Here is a 20,000-nt window from a genome sequence, read left to right as displayed (position 1 = left end):
GGAAGACCCCCTTACCTAGGGCACAGGATGGAAACTAGTTAGGGGGAAGGGTTAGCTTAGTTAGACCGACTTCATGGGGCAGGGGTAAGTCCTCATGGAGTCCGTGGAATGGATGAGTTAGAGGGATTGTTAGTCAGATTTAGGTTGGGAAAATGGAGTATGGGATTATTTTGGAGACAGTGACAGACAGTGAATGTGTAGTGGGGACGTAGCTTAGCTACGTAGTGTTAAAAGGAACGTGCTGTAGTTTAAGGGACGACGTGGGAGCACGAGTTAGTTAGGGGAGGTCGTTAGGAGGATGGCAGAGTTCAGCGGTGTGTGTGTTGAAGAGTTGGTGAGTTGTGAGGTGAGCACATGATGAGTGAGTGAGGCCAGCGGGTCTGCATGAATGGAGCGAATGGGGAATGCATGGTGCGATGAGTGATTGGGGGGAGGAGTGACTCCCGCCCAAGGGACCCCGGGGTCAGTGTAGACTAAGTTAGGGGGTTAGTCAAATTTACAAAATGGAGGTCGTTTTGTTGTTGGTGGGAGTGTAGGCTCGAAACCCGTTTGGAGGGGTGCAGGAGCCCTGTTGACGGGCTGGGAGCGTGGCTGCGAAAAGTGAGTATCGCTGAGTGGGTACCCCGGGCACCAGGCTAGTCGGCCGCGGTAGGCCAAGGGCCCATGGGGGGCCGGGATAGCGTAGTGGGCACGGGTGCGCCTGCTTGGTGCGGGGGCCCGGGGCGCCATTAGCCGCGTGGGCAGTGTTGTGGGCACGGGTGTCCCTCGGAAAGGGGCCTGGGAAGCCAGCCTGCCACGTGTGCGTTTCAGGGGAGGTGCCATGGGGGGCACTCCCCGGTGTTAGGGAGCTGGTAGGCTCGGAGGCAGTGTAGTGCCCGGGGGTGCCATAGCGGGAGAATCGGCAGAGGGTCGTGCCTGCCAAAGGGGGCCACGTGTCCCAGCCATGAGACCGTGTGAGGGCACGGAGAGAAAATTGGGGGGCGAGGCCCGAAATCGTGAGGACACCAACACAGGTGACGGGGATCTGGGTTATTAGAACCAATAGTTTAAGCGAGAGGCGCTTGTTGAAAGCCCCGGGGTAGTTTAACAGTTAAATGGATAGGGTAGATTAGGAAGTGTACCCCTCCGCACCATCCATCCCCTCGCTCTCGTTGTGGGCCGCTGGACCCACTTTGGTTATAGATCGCTGAACTCTGGGGAGGCCATTCTGAGGCTTGAATTGGGCCTCGACACAGGACGTTAGCTCTCCCTTGTTCCCCTCCGGGAAGGGAACGTAGGGGTTGGGAGTAGGCTAGGTGACAGGATGGGTTAGCCGAACAAGGACAGTACAGGGGGTTTGGGGACGATTTATAGTGGGGAAGTAAAAATAAAAACAACAAAAAAATAAGTTGGGGCTAAATTGGGGTTTGACAAATTAAGGGAGTGGGTATGTACAGTGACAGGCAAAGGCGATAGGTTGGGAGGGAGACAGGCAGGTAGGTCCGAGCCCGCCTTCCAAGTGGCCAGCACCACCGCACTCCCTCCACCAACCTCCACGGAACGGCAAAGGCTGGCCAACTTCATCGGCAGCTGTTGTGTTGCTGCGAGGCCTGTGCCGGCTGGATCGTCTGCAGCTGCTGTGCTGCAAGGCCTGTGCCGGCCCACTTCATCTGCCGGCTGGCTGTTTTTCTTCAAGGCCTGTGCCGGCCAGTTCATCTGCCGGCTGTGTTTGCCTGCAGCGGCCTTCTTCTGCGGGCTGTGTTTGCCTGCTGCCTTTGCCATGCCATGCCCACTGCCCCTGCTCACCAGCCCCTGTTCAATTTTTGCTTTGCCCCCCCCCCCCCCTGTTCATTGCCATGTGCGCCAGGATCAGAAAGCAACAGTTTGCAAGCTGCAAGAACTGCCCTGTTGGCAGCTACAACACGGGCCTGCAATGGCGGCCCGTGCACCGTGTTTGCATCCATCCATCCATCCATTGTGTTCATTGCGTGTGCCACTTGAGCTGGCACGGAGGCTACGTTTGTGCAGCCCATGCACCGTTGTGGTTCACTGCGTTCAGTTCAAAAGGGAAGGCCTTGGACTGCATGTGAGCAGCCGGCCACGTTCCCTGTCACCTGCATTATTTGAGTCAGAGACTGCATGCGAGCAGCCTGGCTCCCTGCTAACTGCTTTCTTTTTGCAGAGTTCAGTGATCCTGGGCCATGGTTTAGTGTAAAATTTGTAAGTTAAGGTTAAGATGTACTGTAAATATGAGTGCGCCCCCGGCATGTTTGTCTTAGCGCCGGCAATTTTATTTAAGTCGTCCGTGTGAGTGAGTTTGTTTAGGTAGTTACTCAGCCCTCAGGTTATTTTATTTTGGGGACACGAATACCATGAATGTCGCACTCAGGGATCCGTAGGTAAAATGTACTAGGGGAAAACTACACATGATGGCACACGAAAATTTGACGACTCGGGACGAGTCTGTAAAAAGGGGAGGGGGTAGTGTTGTGGTTGACGAAATTCACAAACCACCATTCAGGTCCCTTAGGTGAGATATCTCTGTAAGTATATGTGTAGTAAGGTCCAAACCCGTTGTTTCGAGGGAATAAATGTCATTCAGTCGGGCTGCGACTCTTCAGGATAGCCGTTTTTCTTTTACTATCTTTATTTTGGACCAGCCGCCATTACTACCACCACCGACCACGTCTCAACAGCCATCACAACAACAACCACCAACTACAACGCCGCTTCACAACAACAACCACCAACCACAACGCCGCTTCACAACAACAACCACCAACCACAACGCCGCTTCACCACAACCGCCACGACCTTTACCGTCACAACTCGCCACCATCGCATCCCCACCATTCTCGCGCCACTTGTGGGCACCGATACTGGACTCGTGTAGGGCGCGCACCGAGCAGCGTGTTCAGAAACATCACAGACTTTCCGAGAAAAATGGATCAAAAACGACTCACGCCCACTTCTGTTCCGTCCTATCGGCGAGCTGGGGCGATTTGGCCCCGCCTCCAGGGCGTTGGAGTGAGGACGCTATATGCAAATTCATGGATCAAAAAGCATTCACGCCCACTTTTCCTCGGTCCAATGGGGAGCCAGTTCGAGAGGTGAAGGGTCGGAGGCAGAGGGTCAAAGGTGAAGGAGTGAAGCCACGGGGCTTATATAAACGGCTGCGTTCGTCAGTAAAAAACAAGTTGAGAGTGGTGCATTGGAACGAGTTGTCGGTGGAGCTGGGAAGAAGAGTCAGAGTTGGGAGGGGAGAAGTCAAGAGTGAAGAGTTGGGACGAGCCAAGAGAGGAGACAGAGAGGGCGATTAGACGGAGTTGTGGAGAGGTGGCGGCGGCGAAGGCGGACGAGAGGGTGCTGGCGTCGGTGCCGGGAGCTGCAGAGGGAGAGGCCAGCAACGCGACCGAGGTAGAGGAGGAGACGCTCGTTGCGGGACCCGAGACAGGGTGATATCCGCCATCCCCCGAGCATCAACAACCCCCTCCTGTTTCCCCCCGCGCTGAGATAGTGCGACAAGGGGGCCCCTTTCCCACCCCCTACCAGACACTGTCCGCGAGGCCCGCGGAGTTGAGGCGCCACCGCCGCTTTGCGTCTCATCATCAGACGGGTAGGCCCGACACGGTCTCGGCCCCAGGCCTGTCTGCCCGCCTCATCCTGGAGGGTGGTTCTTTTTCTTTTGCTTTGGGTATCTGTGTTGTCGGCGCCGTCTGTGAAGTAAAATTGTATAAGTGTTGCCGTGTGCTCGGTAGTCGGATAGCTCTGCATTGTGTTTCTCTTTTATATTTGCTTTTTGTGTAATATTGTGTTTCTTCTCCTTTTACATGTGCTTTTGGTGTAATTGTATATGTGTGCTTCCCGTTCATCGCGAAATAAATGTGAGTTATGTTGAACTGTTTTCCCGCTTCGCTTCGTCTTTTCTTTCATTGAATCTCCATCTTGCTTCACATAAAGGGTTGGTCGTGGGCTAAAACGCCCGATAATTAATCGAACCGTCGAGGCCGACTAATAACACCGCTCGGTTATCCCGGTAGTACGGAACGGGTCGCTTAAAGTGGCCCGTGTCCGAAGTCGACCTGCGGCGAGGTGCGATCGCCCGGTCTACCCTCCGTGTGGGTACTTAGGTAGGTCGAATTTGGCGAGCAACCCTATCCCACGCGGGGGCCGATTGGCACGATCGTGGTGAGACTGAAAGGTCCACCCGTGACTAGTTCCCGGCGTTAGTCCGAGAGGCTCACGACTGGATTGTCCGTCCGGTGGGCGACGTGCCGCGATTCGAGTTACGTGGCCGTCCGCACGCCAGCGGGCGCGAATCCGCAACAATATAATAATGGTTTTGCCCTTGTTTATCTCATGAAAACATAAAAAACAGGATTATATATAATAAGTAAGGAAATACAAAATGATTTAACTATGGGAAGATGGGGAGGTGTTTCGTGCCATAATATTATTCTAACATATATTTCTAATACATAAATGACAGCAAGAAGGCTTCAAGAAAATTATCATTTCTGTGTCCAAGCATACCTTCAAGAAAAGGGTATTCGGTATTTTAATAAATATGTTCTACAACATAAGAATGAGGTATTTTCAATAAAAGATTGGCATTATGCTGATGTTGATAAACCGACAACTTTAGATTTAATTAGAATGTTAAATAATGAAAAAATTATAAAGTTAAGAAAAGGTAAGGCTCTTTTAGAAATTCAAAAGAAATTTTATTGGTTTCCTGTTGTAAAAAAATTATTTTGGATACAGGAATAACAAGAAATCCTGATGAATATATGTATGATATTCTATGGGGTGTAAGCGATTCAAGGATAATAAGGGATGAGGAAGGAGTTGAAGAAGAGAGGGAAGAGGAGGAAAAGGAGAAGAGAGAGAAGGAGGAAAAGGAGAAGAGAGAGAGGGAGGAAAGAGAGAAGAGAGAGGGATGAAAGGGAGAAGAGAGAGAAGAGAGAGAGAGAGAGAGAGAGAGAGAGGGAGGAGAGGGAGGAGAGGGAGGAAAGAGAGAGAATGAATAAATATGAAAATATGGAAACCGATGAGATTAAAAAAGATTGGAGGTATTCCAGAAAATAACTCAACCCACCGAGGAGGAAAACAAAGAATTGACAAGTCTATTTGAAATATTTTCAAGACTATTGACATCGACAAGCTATTCATTTTAATTCAAGTTTTTCATTTTTATTTTTTTTTCTTAAATAAATGGAGGAGAGAGTGAAGGCATTTCTAAGGATTCTTTATGTTTTAAAAATTAAGATTCAAATGTGCATGTTGGAAACTAAAAAGGTTTTTGCACTCTGCAGGAATTTTTCACATAAATAAATGAGTTATTGTCTCAAATGTAAAAAGAAAACTAATACTAAAAATATTTCATATATTAAAAGTAAAAAATAACAGGGTTATACAAAAAGGTATATGTTCGGTGTGTGGTTCAAAAAAAAATCAATTTATCTCCAAACACAAACGAGGAGGAGATATACAAAAGTTTTTATCAGGAAGTAAATATACAACTACTGGAATACCAGGGGAATTACATCTTCCAGGGTATTCTTTCTGTGGTCCAGGCACAAACTTGGATAAAAGATTAGAAGAGGCAGACAATCCTAAATCCTGGAGTAAGCCTATCAATAGAGTTGATGAAGTGTGCATGAGACACGATATTGATTATGGGAATACCACAACGTTGGAAGAAAAGCATGAAGCCGATAGAGAAATGTTGTATAATTTGTCTCTGATACAAAATCCAACCTTGAGAGAAAAAGTTGATCGGTTCATTGTGAAGAAGATGATCAGTGCTAAATTGAAACTTGGACTTGGAAATTCAAAAAACTTATAGGCTCTAATGATGTCATTAAGACTGAAGAGCAATTAGCTGATGAATTACATAAACCAATATTCACAAAGTTTCAGAGAAGGAAAGTTTATTCCAAGGAAGTTGATTATATCTGGTCTGCTGATTTGATTGAACTCAATAATGATAAGGGGTACAAGTATGCTTTAACCGTTATTGATTTGAGGAGTAGATACGTATGGGTTGTACCATTAAAAAACAAAACAGGTTATACTCTTATGTTAGCCTTTCAACAATAATTTAATAAAAGTAAGAGAAAACCTAAAAAATTGTGGACTGATGAGGGTAGAGAGTTTTATAACAAGACATTTATGAATTTTCTAAAAAATAACAGTATTACATTATACAGTACCTTTAATGAAGGGAAGGCAGTTGTTGTTGAACGTTTTAATCGTACCTTAAAAGAGAGACTATATAAAAATTCACACAACTCGGTTCACAACAATGGTCATCTTTTATTCAGGATATTGTGGATAAGTATAATGACACGATTCACACGTCAACAAATATGAAACCATCAGAAACATTTACAAAATTAAAATATGAAAAAGAGATTAATGTTAGAAAACCTAAGTTCAAAGTTGGTGATATCGTAAGAATATATAGGTGGAAATCTCATTTTGAAAAGGGTTATATTAAAAGATGGACGAACGAGCTTTTTAAAATTGTTGATGTAATATATACGGTTCCTTGGACTTATAAGATATATGATTTGGAAGGGGAAGAGATTTTAGGTTCATTTTATTCACAGGAATTACAAAAGACAAAGATAAATTGAAATTTTTTGACTCCGCCCCTTTTTGACTCCACTCTCACAAAACCCACCCACATAAACCCCACCCCACACAAACCCCACACAAACCCTGCCCACATAAACCCCACCCCACACAAACCCCTCACAAGCTCCACACAAGCTCCACACACACAAACCCCTCACAAGCTCCACACAAAAACTCCACCCCACACAAGCTCCACACACACAAACCCCTCACAAGCTCCACCCATATTCATCATATTCACATAATTAGTGATTAGTTAATTAGTTCCCCACACACAACATGTTTATTTAATTAAAAAATTATCCACCCATCCACACAAGCTCCACCCATCTCTCCACCCATCCATTTATCCACACAAACCTCATCCACATTCACCCCGCCCACATAAACCCTGCCCACATAAACCCTGCCCACACAAGCTCCACCCACATAAACCCTGTCCACATAAACGCCCTCCCACAAGCCCCGCCCACACACGTCCCTCCCACCGAAGCCCCACCCACCGAAGCCCCGCCCACACAAGCCCCACTCCCCTCATCCCCCCTGTGTGCCCCCACCTTTGACCCACCACCTCCCTCATCCCACCCCCACCCTTCCCCACACACACACATGGGGAGGGGAGGGATGGGATGAGGGGTGATGGGTCATTGGGGGAGCGCACCTACCCCCCCCCCTTCATGTCTTAATCCTTTTTTTGAAATTTAAAATCAAGTAATTGTAAACAAAACAAATATAATTTATTAAAATTGAAAATATTAAATATTCATTTGCGAGAATGTATAATCTTTCCCAGCAATCTTCTTCAGATGTCTTGTGATTTTGAAACTCAGACACCATATTCTGTTTTGAAACAAAAAGTGGATAATAATTAGGTTTTATAAAGATAATTACATGGTAATATGAGTAAGCCTCGTTGACCACTGAATTAACACACCGGCCTCGTTGACCACTGAATTAACACACCAGGAGCCTGTCATCCTTTCAAGGCCAATAAAATGAATTCCAGTGTACTGGCAAAACCGCGTCCAAACTAATGATGCAACCAACATAAGACGACATTCTAAAGAGAGAGTGATATTAATAAAAAAATAACTAAATAATAATTCAGAAACATTTACCTCCAGAAAATCATGTGTTGTACAAGATTGCTTCAACAGCTGATATTGTGTGATAGTGCTGAAAAAAATAAATAAATAATAAGTCAAGGGTATAGATGAAGAGACAGACAGAGAGAGATATAAACAGACAGGGAAAGCGACACACACGCACACACACACAGACACACACACACACACACACACACACACACACACACACACACACACACACGTCTCACCATTGGTTTAATTCATTCGAGATCAGAGGCCGTGATAAGACTTCGTACCAGTCATTATAAATGTTTTTCAATTCTCTTCTAAAATCATTGACCTCTTCAATAAGAGCATTCATTTGATGCACCTCATCGTGATATGTAAACTCCACTTCTTCCAAGGACCTGCCAGGAAAAAATATATATTTTCACATTATCACGATTTAATTTATAATCAATTGCTTCATCGTTCAAAGAGGAACCAATACACAGGCTTACCGACTTTGTGTTGAGCTGTTTTGTTCATCGGAAGAGAGTGAGTCCATGTCTCTGGGCCGTGATAAGACGTCGTGTCAGTCTTTAAAAATGTTTTTCAATTCTCTTCTAAGATGATTGACCTCTTCAATAAGAGCATTAATTTCATGCACCTCGTCGTGATATGTAAACTGCTCTTCTTCCAAGGACCTGCCAAGAAAAAAAAAAAAATATATATATATATATATATATATATATATATATATATATATATATATATATATATATATATATCAGAATTATCACGATTTAATTTATAATCAATTGCTTCATCGTTCAAAGAGGAACCAACTTACCAACTTTGTGTTGAGCTGTTTTGTTCGCGGAAGAAAGATCGCTCATGTCTCAGTTGTAAAAATGAAAATCCCGTCTGGCAGAAACTTTGTCTGGTGAATCACTTATAAAGCAACGATGAGGAGATTGTTTAAGCATTGGTTGCGGCCACAGGAAATGACGCTTCAGGCGAGGCAGCTTGGAAAATAACTGGGCGATTATTTTCTCAAATTGTATGAATCATTTTCAAAACATACTTAAAATACTCTGAAATGGTTTTGATTAAACATGTTTTCAGTTCGTGTTCTGAGATAAAATATAAACACGAGACCTTGTCTCACAGAATAGTTCCTGTTTTTCTTTTCACAGCACGACCGTGTCAAAAAAACACTTCCTCATATTCACGGCATGAACTGAAAACATTTGAAACACAACTTTTTTATGGCGTGGTTTATACAAAAAAATGATTTGCAACTCGGGCGGTGGCCAGATGGCCAGATTAAGAGAAGTTTATCATGGCGGTGGCCAGATTAAGAGAAGTTTATCATTTCGTAATGGCACAAAAGGGGTATCTTAAAAAATATAAAGATTCAAATGTTTTGTTTGTCAATATTTTAGATGGGGATTATTGTGCAAAGAAAATTAAACTATTGAAGGAATTTGAGAATGAACAAATCTTTATAGGTTCAATGAGTGAGCTGTTCAACCCCCAGGTGTTCAATTCAATGAGGTTCAACCTCCAGGTTAAAAGGGGAGACAAATAAATATACCTTGGGATAAAAAGGGGGTTTATTTTTAGGGAAAAAAATAGGAATCGCTGAAAATCCCCCATTCATTTACATGGGGAAAAGTGAGCCAGAACCAGTATATTCACCCTACTCACACCCCAAAAAAAATTGTTTGAGAAAAAAATTTTTTTTTTGCATTTCTACATGTTTTAAGTGATTTCCAACCCCCCCCCCAAAAGAATTGTTAGAGAAAATTTTTTTTTTTTGCATTTCTGCATGTTTTGTGATTTCCAACCCCCCAAAAATTAGAGAAAAAAATGTTGTTTTTGCATTTCTGCATGTTTCAAGTGATTTCAAGGTTCTGTTCGGGGTCGAAAAGGAAGAGGAAGAAGATTACAAGCAAAAGATCGTGTTTTTTTTGGTGGGGAGGCTGTTGCGCGGGGAGCATCCTTGTTGTTGTGCTGATTCGGTCGTGTTCTTGATCGTGTCTTGGAGCCTTGCTGAGCCTCGTTCCTCACCTTGGTTGGCTCTGGGGTTCTGCTGACTCGGAGTACGGGGTCGAACGGCGGGCGGACCTGCCTCCCTCTCCTGCTCGCAACTTGGCGCCAGAACTGGTTCCCTGGCGGCTGTGAGCGGACTTGGGCCAAGACCAGGAGGTCTACAGCACCACGGTTTCTCCTGCCCCCCTGACGAGAGCAAGGCCAGCTCGTCCGTCGCCGATCCAGGGACAGTTGCGTCCACACCACGGTCCAGCCTGACCACCAGAAATAGCTACGTTGTGTGTGTGTGTGTGTGTGTGTGTGTGTGTGTGTGTGTGTGTGTGTGTGTGTGTGTGTGTGTGTGTGTGTGTGTGTGTGTGTGTGTGTGTGTGTGTGTGTGTGTGCTTGGTGCCTTAGAGGGATTGAGAACTGTATATTCATTGGAATTGTCTGTGTTTTTCCCCACGCCCGATCCCACACCATCCCGTCGAATCACCCGGATCCCTCTTCTTGCCGAGTCTTGTTATTTCTGGATAATAGTAAAAACAAATAAACATCATCAACTCAGTGAAAAGTGACTCGTGCCACCTTCCTCGTCCCGTTTGCGGTAGAGCGATTAGAACCGCCATGTTTGGGTTATAAATAAATAAACCGCCTCCATCGTTTCGGCTCATTCTACGTTGGCGGGATTGTTCAAGTCCCGTGGACGTCACATTGGTGTCAGGGTGTTGGATGTTCGAACCCCTCTAAATTATATTTGGTATCGGGAGAACATACCAAGATTAAAATCTCGCCACGAATTGGAATCTAAAATTACTACAGAAAAGCGCACGAGCGCGGGAAATTTTTGGCGGGATTTTTCAAATTCAAATTAATTGGCGGCAAACGGGACTTCTGCACCATGGCGGATGTGCAGATGATTGAGGAGGAAGGCCACGTGTCTGGCAGCGAGTCGGGGGAAGAGGGGAGAGACGGGGGTAGGGTTGGAACCTCCCCCATTCCGAGCGTGGACCATGCTTCATTGCCCGTAACGGGGCCGGCAGCGCCGGAAACCGGCGCGATGTCGATCCAGACAATGTTGGAACGTTTAATAGGGGACATGACGGCACAAATAGCAAATCAATTCGTGGCACAGAGGGCAGAAATGACGGCACAGAGGGCAGAAATGACAGATCAATTGGGGGTAATGGGGGTACAGTTGGGTGCACGGATTGATTTAATGAGGGATGGATTGGGGGAAAAGATGGAGAAAATGAAAACTGAGATGCAGGAGTGTGTGGATGTTAAATTGGGAGAAATACAAAGCAAATTCGAGGCTAGATTGGAGGAAACAAAGGTAGAAATTACATTGGAGGGGGAAAATATACGAAAAAAATTGGTGGATAAAATTGATGCAACGAACATTCGGGTTGATAAAGTGGATGAAAGCCTGGAACGTCATCGTGCCTGTGTGGATGCTCGTATGCAACTGCAAGTTGAAGAGTGGGGAGAGCTGAGGAAGCAAGGGATGAATTTGGCAGAGGAGGTAAAAGGATTGGAGGCTCGTTTGGATGAACAAGATAAAATTATGAGCCAAGATGAAGTCTTGGATAAAGGCCTGGTAGAGCCGTCTTTTGTAAGTAGAGTGTCCGGGTTGGTTGAGGAGCAGCTACAAACTCGCGACGGAGCCTTGGAGGAGGTTGTGCGGGCCCAGAAGATCCTGCAGGAAGAGGTGAATCGGTCCATTCAACGTTTGGAACAGGAGGCAAAATTGACCCATGAGACCCTCACCATAAAACATCTTTGGCCACAGTGGGCTCCGAAATTGGATACGCAGCCACAAGGGTGTTTGATCCCTGGGCTGGATTCGGACAAGGGAGAAACTGAGAAGCGGGCCACCGTAAAAGTGATCCCCCTGGTAAATTTCGACGGGTCAGGGAGCGTTGAAGCTTTTCTGACGCAATTTGAGTGCATTTCCCGACTAAACGGGTGGAATGAGCAGGAACGTACAGGGAATTTGGTGGCAACGTTGCGGGGACCAGCCGCAGACGTGTTAAACGTGATCGCGGAGGGGATGTTGACCAGCTCCCACATTTGCGAGGCGTTGAGCCGTCGGTTTGGGTTCGCGGCAAACTGTGATCTGGTGCGGGCTCAGCTCCAGCACCGCAGATTAAAGCCGGGTGAGACAGTGCAGGAGCTGGCACAGGACATTTACCAATCAGTCAGGATCGTGTATCGGGACCTTACAGTGGAGGCGTGGGACAGACTGGCACTAGAGAAATTTTTAGCTGCTCTTCCTGACCCTGAGGTGCGAGCACTGGTGGAGCTACAGGATCCACCCACCGTTCACCGAGCGGCCGAGTGCGCGGCCAGGCTGGCCTCATGGAGTCGGCCGGGTCGGGTTCCAGAGAGGCCATCGGTGACGATCCGACAGGCGGAGATCCAGGAACAGGGAGGGGGGCTGGGAGAAATTGGCATTACCCAAATGTTACAGGAAATCTGCCAGAAACTGTTAAGTTTGATAAGGGGTAATTCGGTAGTTGGTGCGCCAAAGCGGCGGGGTCCAGCCCAGCCAATAGAGCAATTCGCATTCCTTAAATTTTGAAAAATCGGGAATTTAAACACACACAAGCCGCACTGGTTTATAAGCCGCAAATGTTGCACAAAAAACCAAGCGCAAAACGTCCGAAAATTAGCCACAAAAAGTGATCGAGCTTGCTTTGAGTCTAATCTGAACAGTAGAAACACCCCAACCATCCATGCCATTGGCATTTCCTACCACTGAAAGCCTTTGTTGACTTTTTGCAGCGAGAAAGTTCGCCCCTCTGTGAGTTTTGAATTCCTCGTGTGGACCTCTTGTTTCTTCATACCATACTGTTATCAAATCAATATCTCTCTAAATATATTGTTGCGGATTCGCGCCCGCCGGCGTGCTGACGGCCACGTAACTCGAATCGCGGCACGTCGCCCACCGGACGGGCAATCCAGTCGTGACCCTCTCGGACTAACGCCGGGAACCAGTCACGGGTGGACCTTTCGGTCTCACCGCGATCGAGCCAATCAGCCCCCGCGTGGGATAGGGTTGCTCGCCGAATTCGACCTACCTAAGTACCCACGCGGAGGGTAGACCGGGCGATCGCACCTCGCCGCAGGTCGACTTCGGACACGGGCCACTTAAGCGACCCGTTCCGTACTATCAGAATAACCGAGCAGTGTTATCGTCGACCTCGACGGTTCGATTAATTATCGGGCGTATTCAGCCCACTACCAACCCTTTACGTGAAGCAAGATGAGGATTCAATGGAGGAAAAGACGAAGCGAAGCGGGAGAACAGTTCAATAATAAAGCACATTTATTCGCGGCACACGGGAAGCACACAAATACAATTCCACCAAAAGCACACAAAAAAAAGAAAACACAATTCCATTTACACAAAAAGCAAATATAAAAGTGAAAACACAGTGCAGAGCTAATACCGACTACCGAGCACACGGCAACACTTATACAATTCTACTTCACAGACGGCGCCGACAACACATACCCAAAACCAAGGAAAAGAAATACCCTCAAGGATGAGGCGGGCCTGAGGCCGAGACCGGGTCGTGCCTACCCGTCTGGTGATGAGACGCGGAGCGGCGATGGCGCCTCACTCCGCGGGCCTCGCGGACAGTGTCAGGCAGGGGGTGGGAAAAGGGGCCCCCTTGGTCGCACTATCTCAGCGCGGGGGGAAACAGGAGGGGGTTGCTGATGCTCGGGGTATAGAGGATCTTTATTATCCCTGGTGTGCGTCTCCACCTCGGCCAGGTCGCGCTGCCGGCCTCCCTCGGGCGTGCAGCTCCTGGCACCGACGCGAGCACCCCCTCGTCTGCCTTCGCCGCTGCCGCCTCTCCGCCTCTGGACTCTCCACCCTGGACTCTTCTTTGGGCTCCCCTCGTTCGACTCTCTTCAGCTTCTCCAGCTACTGCAGGCTCCGGGCTCCAGACTTCCACACTGCTCTGACTGACGAACACGGTCCTTTTATCCCCCCGTAGCTTCGCCTTTGACCCCCTCCCTTTGACCTTTCACCTCGTTCCCCATTGGCCCGAGAAAAAGTGGGCGTGAAGGCTTTTTGATCCACAAATTTGCATATATCGATCGTTCTGGAGGCGGGGCCAAATCGCCCCTCGCTCACCGATTGGACGGCAAAAAGTGGGCGTGTGTCGTTTTTGATCCGTTTTTGAAGCACAAAATCCGTGATTTTGTACACGCTGTTCAACGTGCGCCCTGCACGAGTCCAACACCGGTACCCACAGCGGGGCAAGAACGGTGGCGATGCTACGGTTGCGAGGTGTGACGTGAAGGTCGTGGCGGTTGTGGTGAAGCGGTGTTGTGGTTGGTGGTTGATGTTGTGGTTGTGGTGGTAATCATGGCGGTTGGTCCAAAATAAAGATAGTAAAAGAAAAACGGCTATCCTGAAGAGTCGCAGCACGTATAAATGACATGTATTCCCACTAGACAACGGGTTTGGGCCTAACTACACATGCATTTACCGAGATACCTCACCTAAGGGACCTGAATGGTGGTTTGCGAATTTGGTAACCACAACACTACCCCCTCCCCTTTTTACAGACTCGTCCCGAGTCGTCAAATTTTCGTGTTCTATCATGTGTAGTTTTCCCCTAGTACATTTTACCTACGGATCCCTGAGTGCGACATTCATGGTATTCGTGTCCCCAAAATAAATAACCTGAGGGCTGCGTAACTATCTAAACAAACTCACTCATACGGACGACTTAAATAAAATTGCCGGCGCTAGGACAGACATGCCGGGGGCGCACTCATATGTACAGTACATCTTAACCTTAACTTACAAATTTTACACTAAACCATGGCCCAGGATCACTGAACTCTGCAAAAGAAAAGCAGTTAGCAGGGAGCCAGGCTGCCCACATGCAGTCTCTGGCTCAAAACAATGCAGGTGACAGGGAACGTGGCTGGCTGCTCACACGCAGTCCAAGGCCTTCCCTTTTGAACTGAACGCAGTGAACCACAACGGTGCTTGGGCTGCACAAACGCAGTCTCCGTGCCAGCTCAAGTGGCACACGCAATGAGCACAACGAATGGATGCATGAATGGATGGACGCAAACACGGTGCACGGGCCGCCACTGCAGGCCCGTGTTGTAGCTGCCAACGGGGCAGTTCTCGCAGCTTGCAAACTGTTGCTTTTACGATCCTGGCGCACATGGCAATGAACAGGGGGGGGGCAAAGCAAAAATTGAACGGGGCTGGTGAACATGGGCAGTGGGCATGGCATGGCAAAGGTGAGCAGGCAAACACAGCCCGCAGAAGAAGGCCGCTGCAGGCAAACACAGCCCGCAGAACCAGGCCGGCACAGGCCTTGAAGAAAAACAGCCAGCAGATGAACTGGCCGGCACAGGCCTTGCAGCACACAGCTGCCGATGAAGTTGGCCGACCTCCGCCTTGAAGCAAAACACGGCCAGCCGATGAAGTTGGCCAGCCTTTGCCGTTCAATGGAGGTTGGTGGAGGGAGTGCGGTGGTGCTGGCCACTTGGAAGGCGGGCTCGGACCTACCTACCTGTCTCCCTCCCACCTATCGCCTTTGCCTGTCACTGTACATACCCACTCCCTTAATTTGTCAAACCCCAATTTAGCCCCAACTTATTTTTTTTGTTGTTTTTATTTTTACTTCCCCTCTATAAATCGTCCCCTAACCCCCTTTATCGTCCTTGTTCGGCTAACCTATCCTGTCACCTAGCCTACTCCCAACCCCTACGTTCCCTTCCCGGAGGGGAATAAGGGAGAGCTAACGTCCTGTGTCGAGGCCCAACTCAAGCCTCAGAATGGCCTCCCCAGAGTTCGGCGATCTAACCCAAAGTGGGTCCAGCGGCCCACAACGAGAGCGAGGGGATGGATGGTGCGGAGGGGTACATCTCCTAATCTACCCTAACCATTTAACTGTTAAACTACCCCGGGGCTTTCAACAAGCGCCTCACGCTTAAACTATTGGTTCTAACAACCCAGATTCCCGTCGCCTGTGTTGGTGTCCTCACAATTTCGGGCCTCGCCCCCCAATTTTCTCTCCGTGCCCTCACACGGTCTCCTGGCTGGGACACGTGGCTCCCTTTGGCAGGCACGACCCTCTGCCGAATCTCCCGCTATGGCACCCCCGGCCACTACACTGCCTCCGAGCCTACCAGCTCCCTAACACCGGGGAGTGCCCCCCATGGCACCTCCCCTGAAACGCACACGTGGCAGGCCGGCCTCCCGGGCCCCTTTCCGAGGGTCACCCGTGCCCACAACACTGCCCACGCGGCTAATGGCGCCCCGGGCCCCCGCACCAAGCAGGCGCACCCGTGCCCACTACTCTATCCCGGCCCCCCATGGGCCCATGGCCTACCGCGGCCGACTAGCCTGGTGCCCGGGGTACCCACTCAGCGATACTCACCTTTCGCAGCCACGCTCCCAAGCCCGTCAACAGGGCTCCTGCACCCCTCCAAATGGGTCTCGAGCCTACTTTCCCACCAACAACAAAACGACCTCCATTTTTCAATTTGACTAACCCCCTAACTCACTTTATACTGACCCCGGGGTCCCTTGGGCGGGAGTCACTCCTCCCCCCAATCACTCATCGCACCATGCATTCCCCATTCACTCCACACACACAGACCCGCTGGCCTCACTCACTCAACATGTACACGTACTCACCTCACAACTCACCAACTCTTCAACACACACACTGCTGAACTCCGCCATCCTTCTAACTACATCCCCTAACTAACTCTTGCTCCCACGTCGTCCCTTATACTACAGCACGTTCCTTTTAACCTACGTAGCTGAACTACGTCCCCTCTACACATCCACTGTCTGTCACTGTCTTCAAAATAAATCATTAATAAATTTCCCAACCTAAATCTCGCTACAATCCCTCTAACTAATCCATTCCACGGACTCCATGAGGACTTACCCCTGCCCCATGAAGTCGGTCTAACTAAGCTAACCCTTCCCCCAAACTAGTTTCCATCCTGTGCCCAGGCCAAGGGGGTCTTCCACCCCTTGCCCAGGAATCCTGTGCACCCGAAAGTGAGGCTTGCTTTTTTTTTTTCTTTACCTGCGCAGCACCAGCGCGGCAACTCAGAGCTCGCGCACTTTGCACCTGCCCGTGACGTCATGCAGCTGCACGTGTTCCTCGTCCCTCCTTGGACGGCACCATCCGGCAGGGATACCCCTCCTGCCGGATTCCAACCCCACGTGCAGCCATGACGTCACCGTGCGCATAAAAAAAAACAAGCCCCACGTCTCGAGGGGTTCCCCACGCGAACACATGTGCTTTGCCCGTTGGAGCTTAACACACACGATCGCGTGGAGAACCCGTCCGGTCCAAATCCGTTATCCTGCCTAAACTTTGTCCGTCCGCAGGATCGGCAAATCCACCGCGTGCGTTTCCGGACCGGGACTTCACTCTCGCAAGCGAGCACGTGGTGGTCTCGTGCGTTGCACAGCACGGACCTCGTGCTCGCGGCTGGGTGAACCCGGCACGGTCCCCGAAACAACTACAGCCGCTACTCGGCTTTCTTTCTTCTGTCGCCGTCTCCATTCAACCCACGCACACCTGCGTGTTACGACGCACACAGTCCACTCCATCACATTCACACGGGGAGACGCGGCTGCGTGCTCCCGCATGCCAACCGACATCTCCCTCTCATACCGCTCTCTCACACACACGGTCTCCCTTACATAACCCATACCACTCACACGTGGTGCTCCATTCACTCGTGCCTCACTCACACACGCGGGGGCACTCACCCGCGGTGCCTCATCCATACTCCGTGCCTCACTCACACACGCGGGGGCACTCACCCGCGGTGTCTCATCCATACACATGGCGACACTCACACACGCGGTCTCTTCCACACACGGTGCCTCACCCACACACGCGGGGGCACTAACCCGCGGTGCCTCACTCACACTCCGTGCCTCACCCACACACGCGGGGGCACTCACCCGCGGTGCCTCACTCATACAGGCCGTTTCACTCACACCCACGGCCTCTTCCACACACGGTGCCTCACCCACACACGCGGGGGCACTAACCCGCGGTGCCTCACTCACACTCCGTGCCTCATCCACACACGGCGTGCTGGGAAGCACGCACTCTGGCACCATCGCCACCACACCACTCACACACGGGGTCGCTTCCACAAACGGGGACGCACTCACGCCTTGCACCACACACACAGGGACAACCACACCGGGGATTCGTGTCCCCACAAGGGTCTCCGGGGCCTCTATACCCCCCAAGCTCTCCGTGCACCTGTCCACAGCACTCGTCCCCTCAACCTCGCAAAGCACGACCGAACTCACCTGGTCGTGACTCGCCTCAAGGGGGCATACTCCCTCCCCTCGTTCCTGGAGGAGGCCATCCAGGTGCTCGCACTGGGTCTCTACCCAGTCCGCCAGCTCACCCCCATTATCCTCCACTACCTCTGTGTGTGTGTGTGCGTCACTTACCCCGTCCTCACCGTGCAGTCTTCCCTCTATTTTTTCTATCTCCCGTGTCTCTGCCAACTCTTCACCCTTTACCTCCCTTGTCTCAACTATTATTTCCTTTGTCACGGCCTTCATGCCCGCCTGCAGGCATCGGCCCATGTTCTGCGTCTCACCCCGGAACTTTTTCATTTCCTCCTTCATGTTTGCTTCCATTCCGTTTATTTTTGTATCCATCTTCGTTTTTACTTCGTCCATTTGCTTGTTCATGTTCGCAATCATCTTCGCTGTCGTTTCCGCATACATTTTTGCCAGCATGGTGTATAGCTGGGTCATGTCGGGTGCGCTTGGGTGAGCCGTTTCGGCAGGGGTCGGGGAAGGGTTTTGGTGGAGAGGGGGGGGGGGGAGGTGTCATACACCGCGGCCGCTGCCGCACCCACCTCAGGTTCTGGGTTCCGTTGGGCGAGTCCGTGTTCCTGCACAATCAACATTTCCTGCTCGGGGATTCCATCCTGGACCATGGATCCTACACTACTACACATATACATTTCTAATACCCCCGGCTCCCGCTCGCCTTGAGACGCCATCTTGCTTCTCGTGAAGGGTTAATTTGCTCGCTCGTAATTTGGAGGGAATCGGGGGTCGCTTCTCTCACCCCTGGACCGATTCCCGTGAATTTAGCCGGAGACAGGAGAGCCTGTTTTCCTGTTCTCCAATACCAGTGCCGCGAGGAGGGCGATGAGTTTATATCGCACGACCTGACACCAGTGTTGCGGATTCGCGCCCGCCGGCGTGCTGACGGCCACGTAACTCGAATCGCGGCACGTCGCCCACCGGACGGGCAATCCAGTCGTGACCCTCTCGGACTAACGCCGGGAACCAGTCACGGGTGGACCTTTCGGTCTCACCGCGATCGAGCCAATCAGCCCCCGCGTGGGATAGGGTTGCTCGCCGAATTCGACCTACCTAAGTACCCACGCGGAGGGTAGACCGGGCGATCGCACCTCGCCGCAGGTCGACTTCGGACACGGGCCACTTAAGCGACCCGTTCCGTACTATCAGAATAACCGAGCGGTGTTATCGTCGACCTCGACGGTTCGATTAATTATCGGGCGTATTCAGCCCACTACCAACCCTTTACGTGAAGCAAGATGAGGATTCAATGGAGGAAAAGACGAAGCGAAGCGGGAGAACAGTTCAATAATAAAGCACATTTATTCGCGGCACACGGGAAGCACACAAATACAATTCCACCAAAAGCACACAAAAAAAAGAAAACAATTCCATTTACACAAAAAGCAAATATAAAAGTGAAAACACAGTGCAGAGCTAATACCGACTACCGAGCACACGGCAACACTTATACAATTCTACTTCACAGACGGCGCCGACAACACATACCCAAAACCAAGGAAAAGAAATACCCTCAAGGATGAGGCGGGCCTGAGGCCGAGACCGGGTCGCGCCTACCCGTCTGGTGATGAGACGCGGAGCGGCGATGGCGCCTCACTCCGCGGGCCTCGCGGACAGTGTCAGGCAGGGGGTGGGAAAAGGGGCCCCCTTGGTCGCACTATCTCAGCGCGGGGGGAAACAGGAGGGGGTTGCTGATGCTCGGGGTATAGAGGATCTTTATTATCCCTGGTGTGCGTCTCCACCTCGGCCAGGTCGCGCTGCCGGCCTCCCTCGGGCGTGCAGCTCCTGGCACCGACGCGAGCACCCCCTCGTCTGCCTTCGCCGCTGCCGCCTCTCCGCCTCTGGACTCTCCACCCTGGACTCTTCTTTGGGCTCCCCTCGTTCGACTCTCTTCAGCT

The 20,000-nt window shown here is 50.0% G+C and overlaps 1 protein-coding gene and 1 long non-coding RNA gene across 8 annotated transcripts in view; one reads left to right on the top strand and one right to left on the bottom strand.

Annotated features, from left to right (window-relative positions):
• The window catches only part of LOC147012741 (uncharacterized), a 290,412-nt gene that overhangs the window by 191,714 nt on the left and 78,698 nt on the right, over nucleotides 1-20,000 (top strand). The window lies entirely within an intron of this gene.
• Nucleotides 7,307-8,409, bottom strand: LOC147012742 (uncharacterized). Its single transcript, XR_015050951.1, has 3 exons — nucleotides 8,210-8,409; nucleotides 7,958-8,116; nucleotides 7,307-7,797 (listed from the first exon to the last, which is right to left on the bottom strand). It is a non-coding gene; the product is annotated as an uncharacterized LOC147012742 (long non-coding RNA).

The sequence above is a fragment of the Eptatretus burgeri genome, chromosome 14, assembly GCF_056783735.1.
Source record: "Eptatretus burgeri isolate ZD-2024b chromosome 14, Ebu_testis_v1, whole genome shotgun sequence".
Taxonomy (NCBI): domain Eukaryota; kingdom Metazoa; phylum Chordata; class Myxini; order Myxiniformes; family Myxinidae; genus Eptatretus; species Eptatretus burgeri.
Note: the sequence above shows the minus strand (reverse complement) of the source record. Positions and strands in the feature narration are given on the sequence as shown.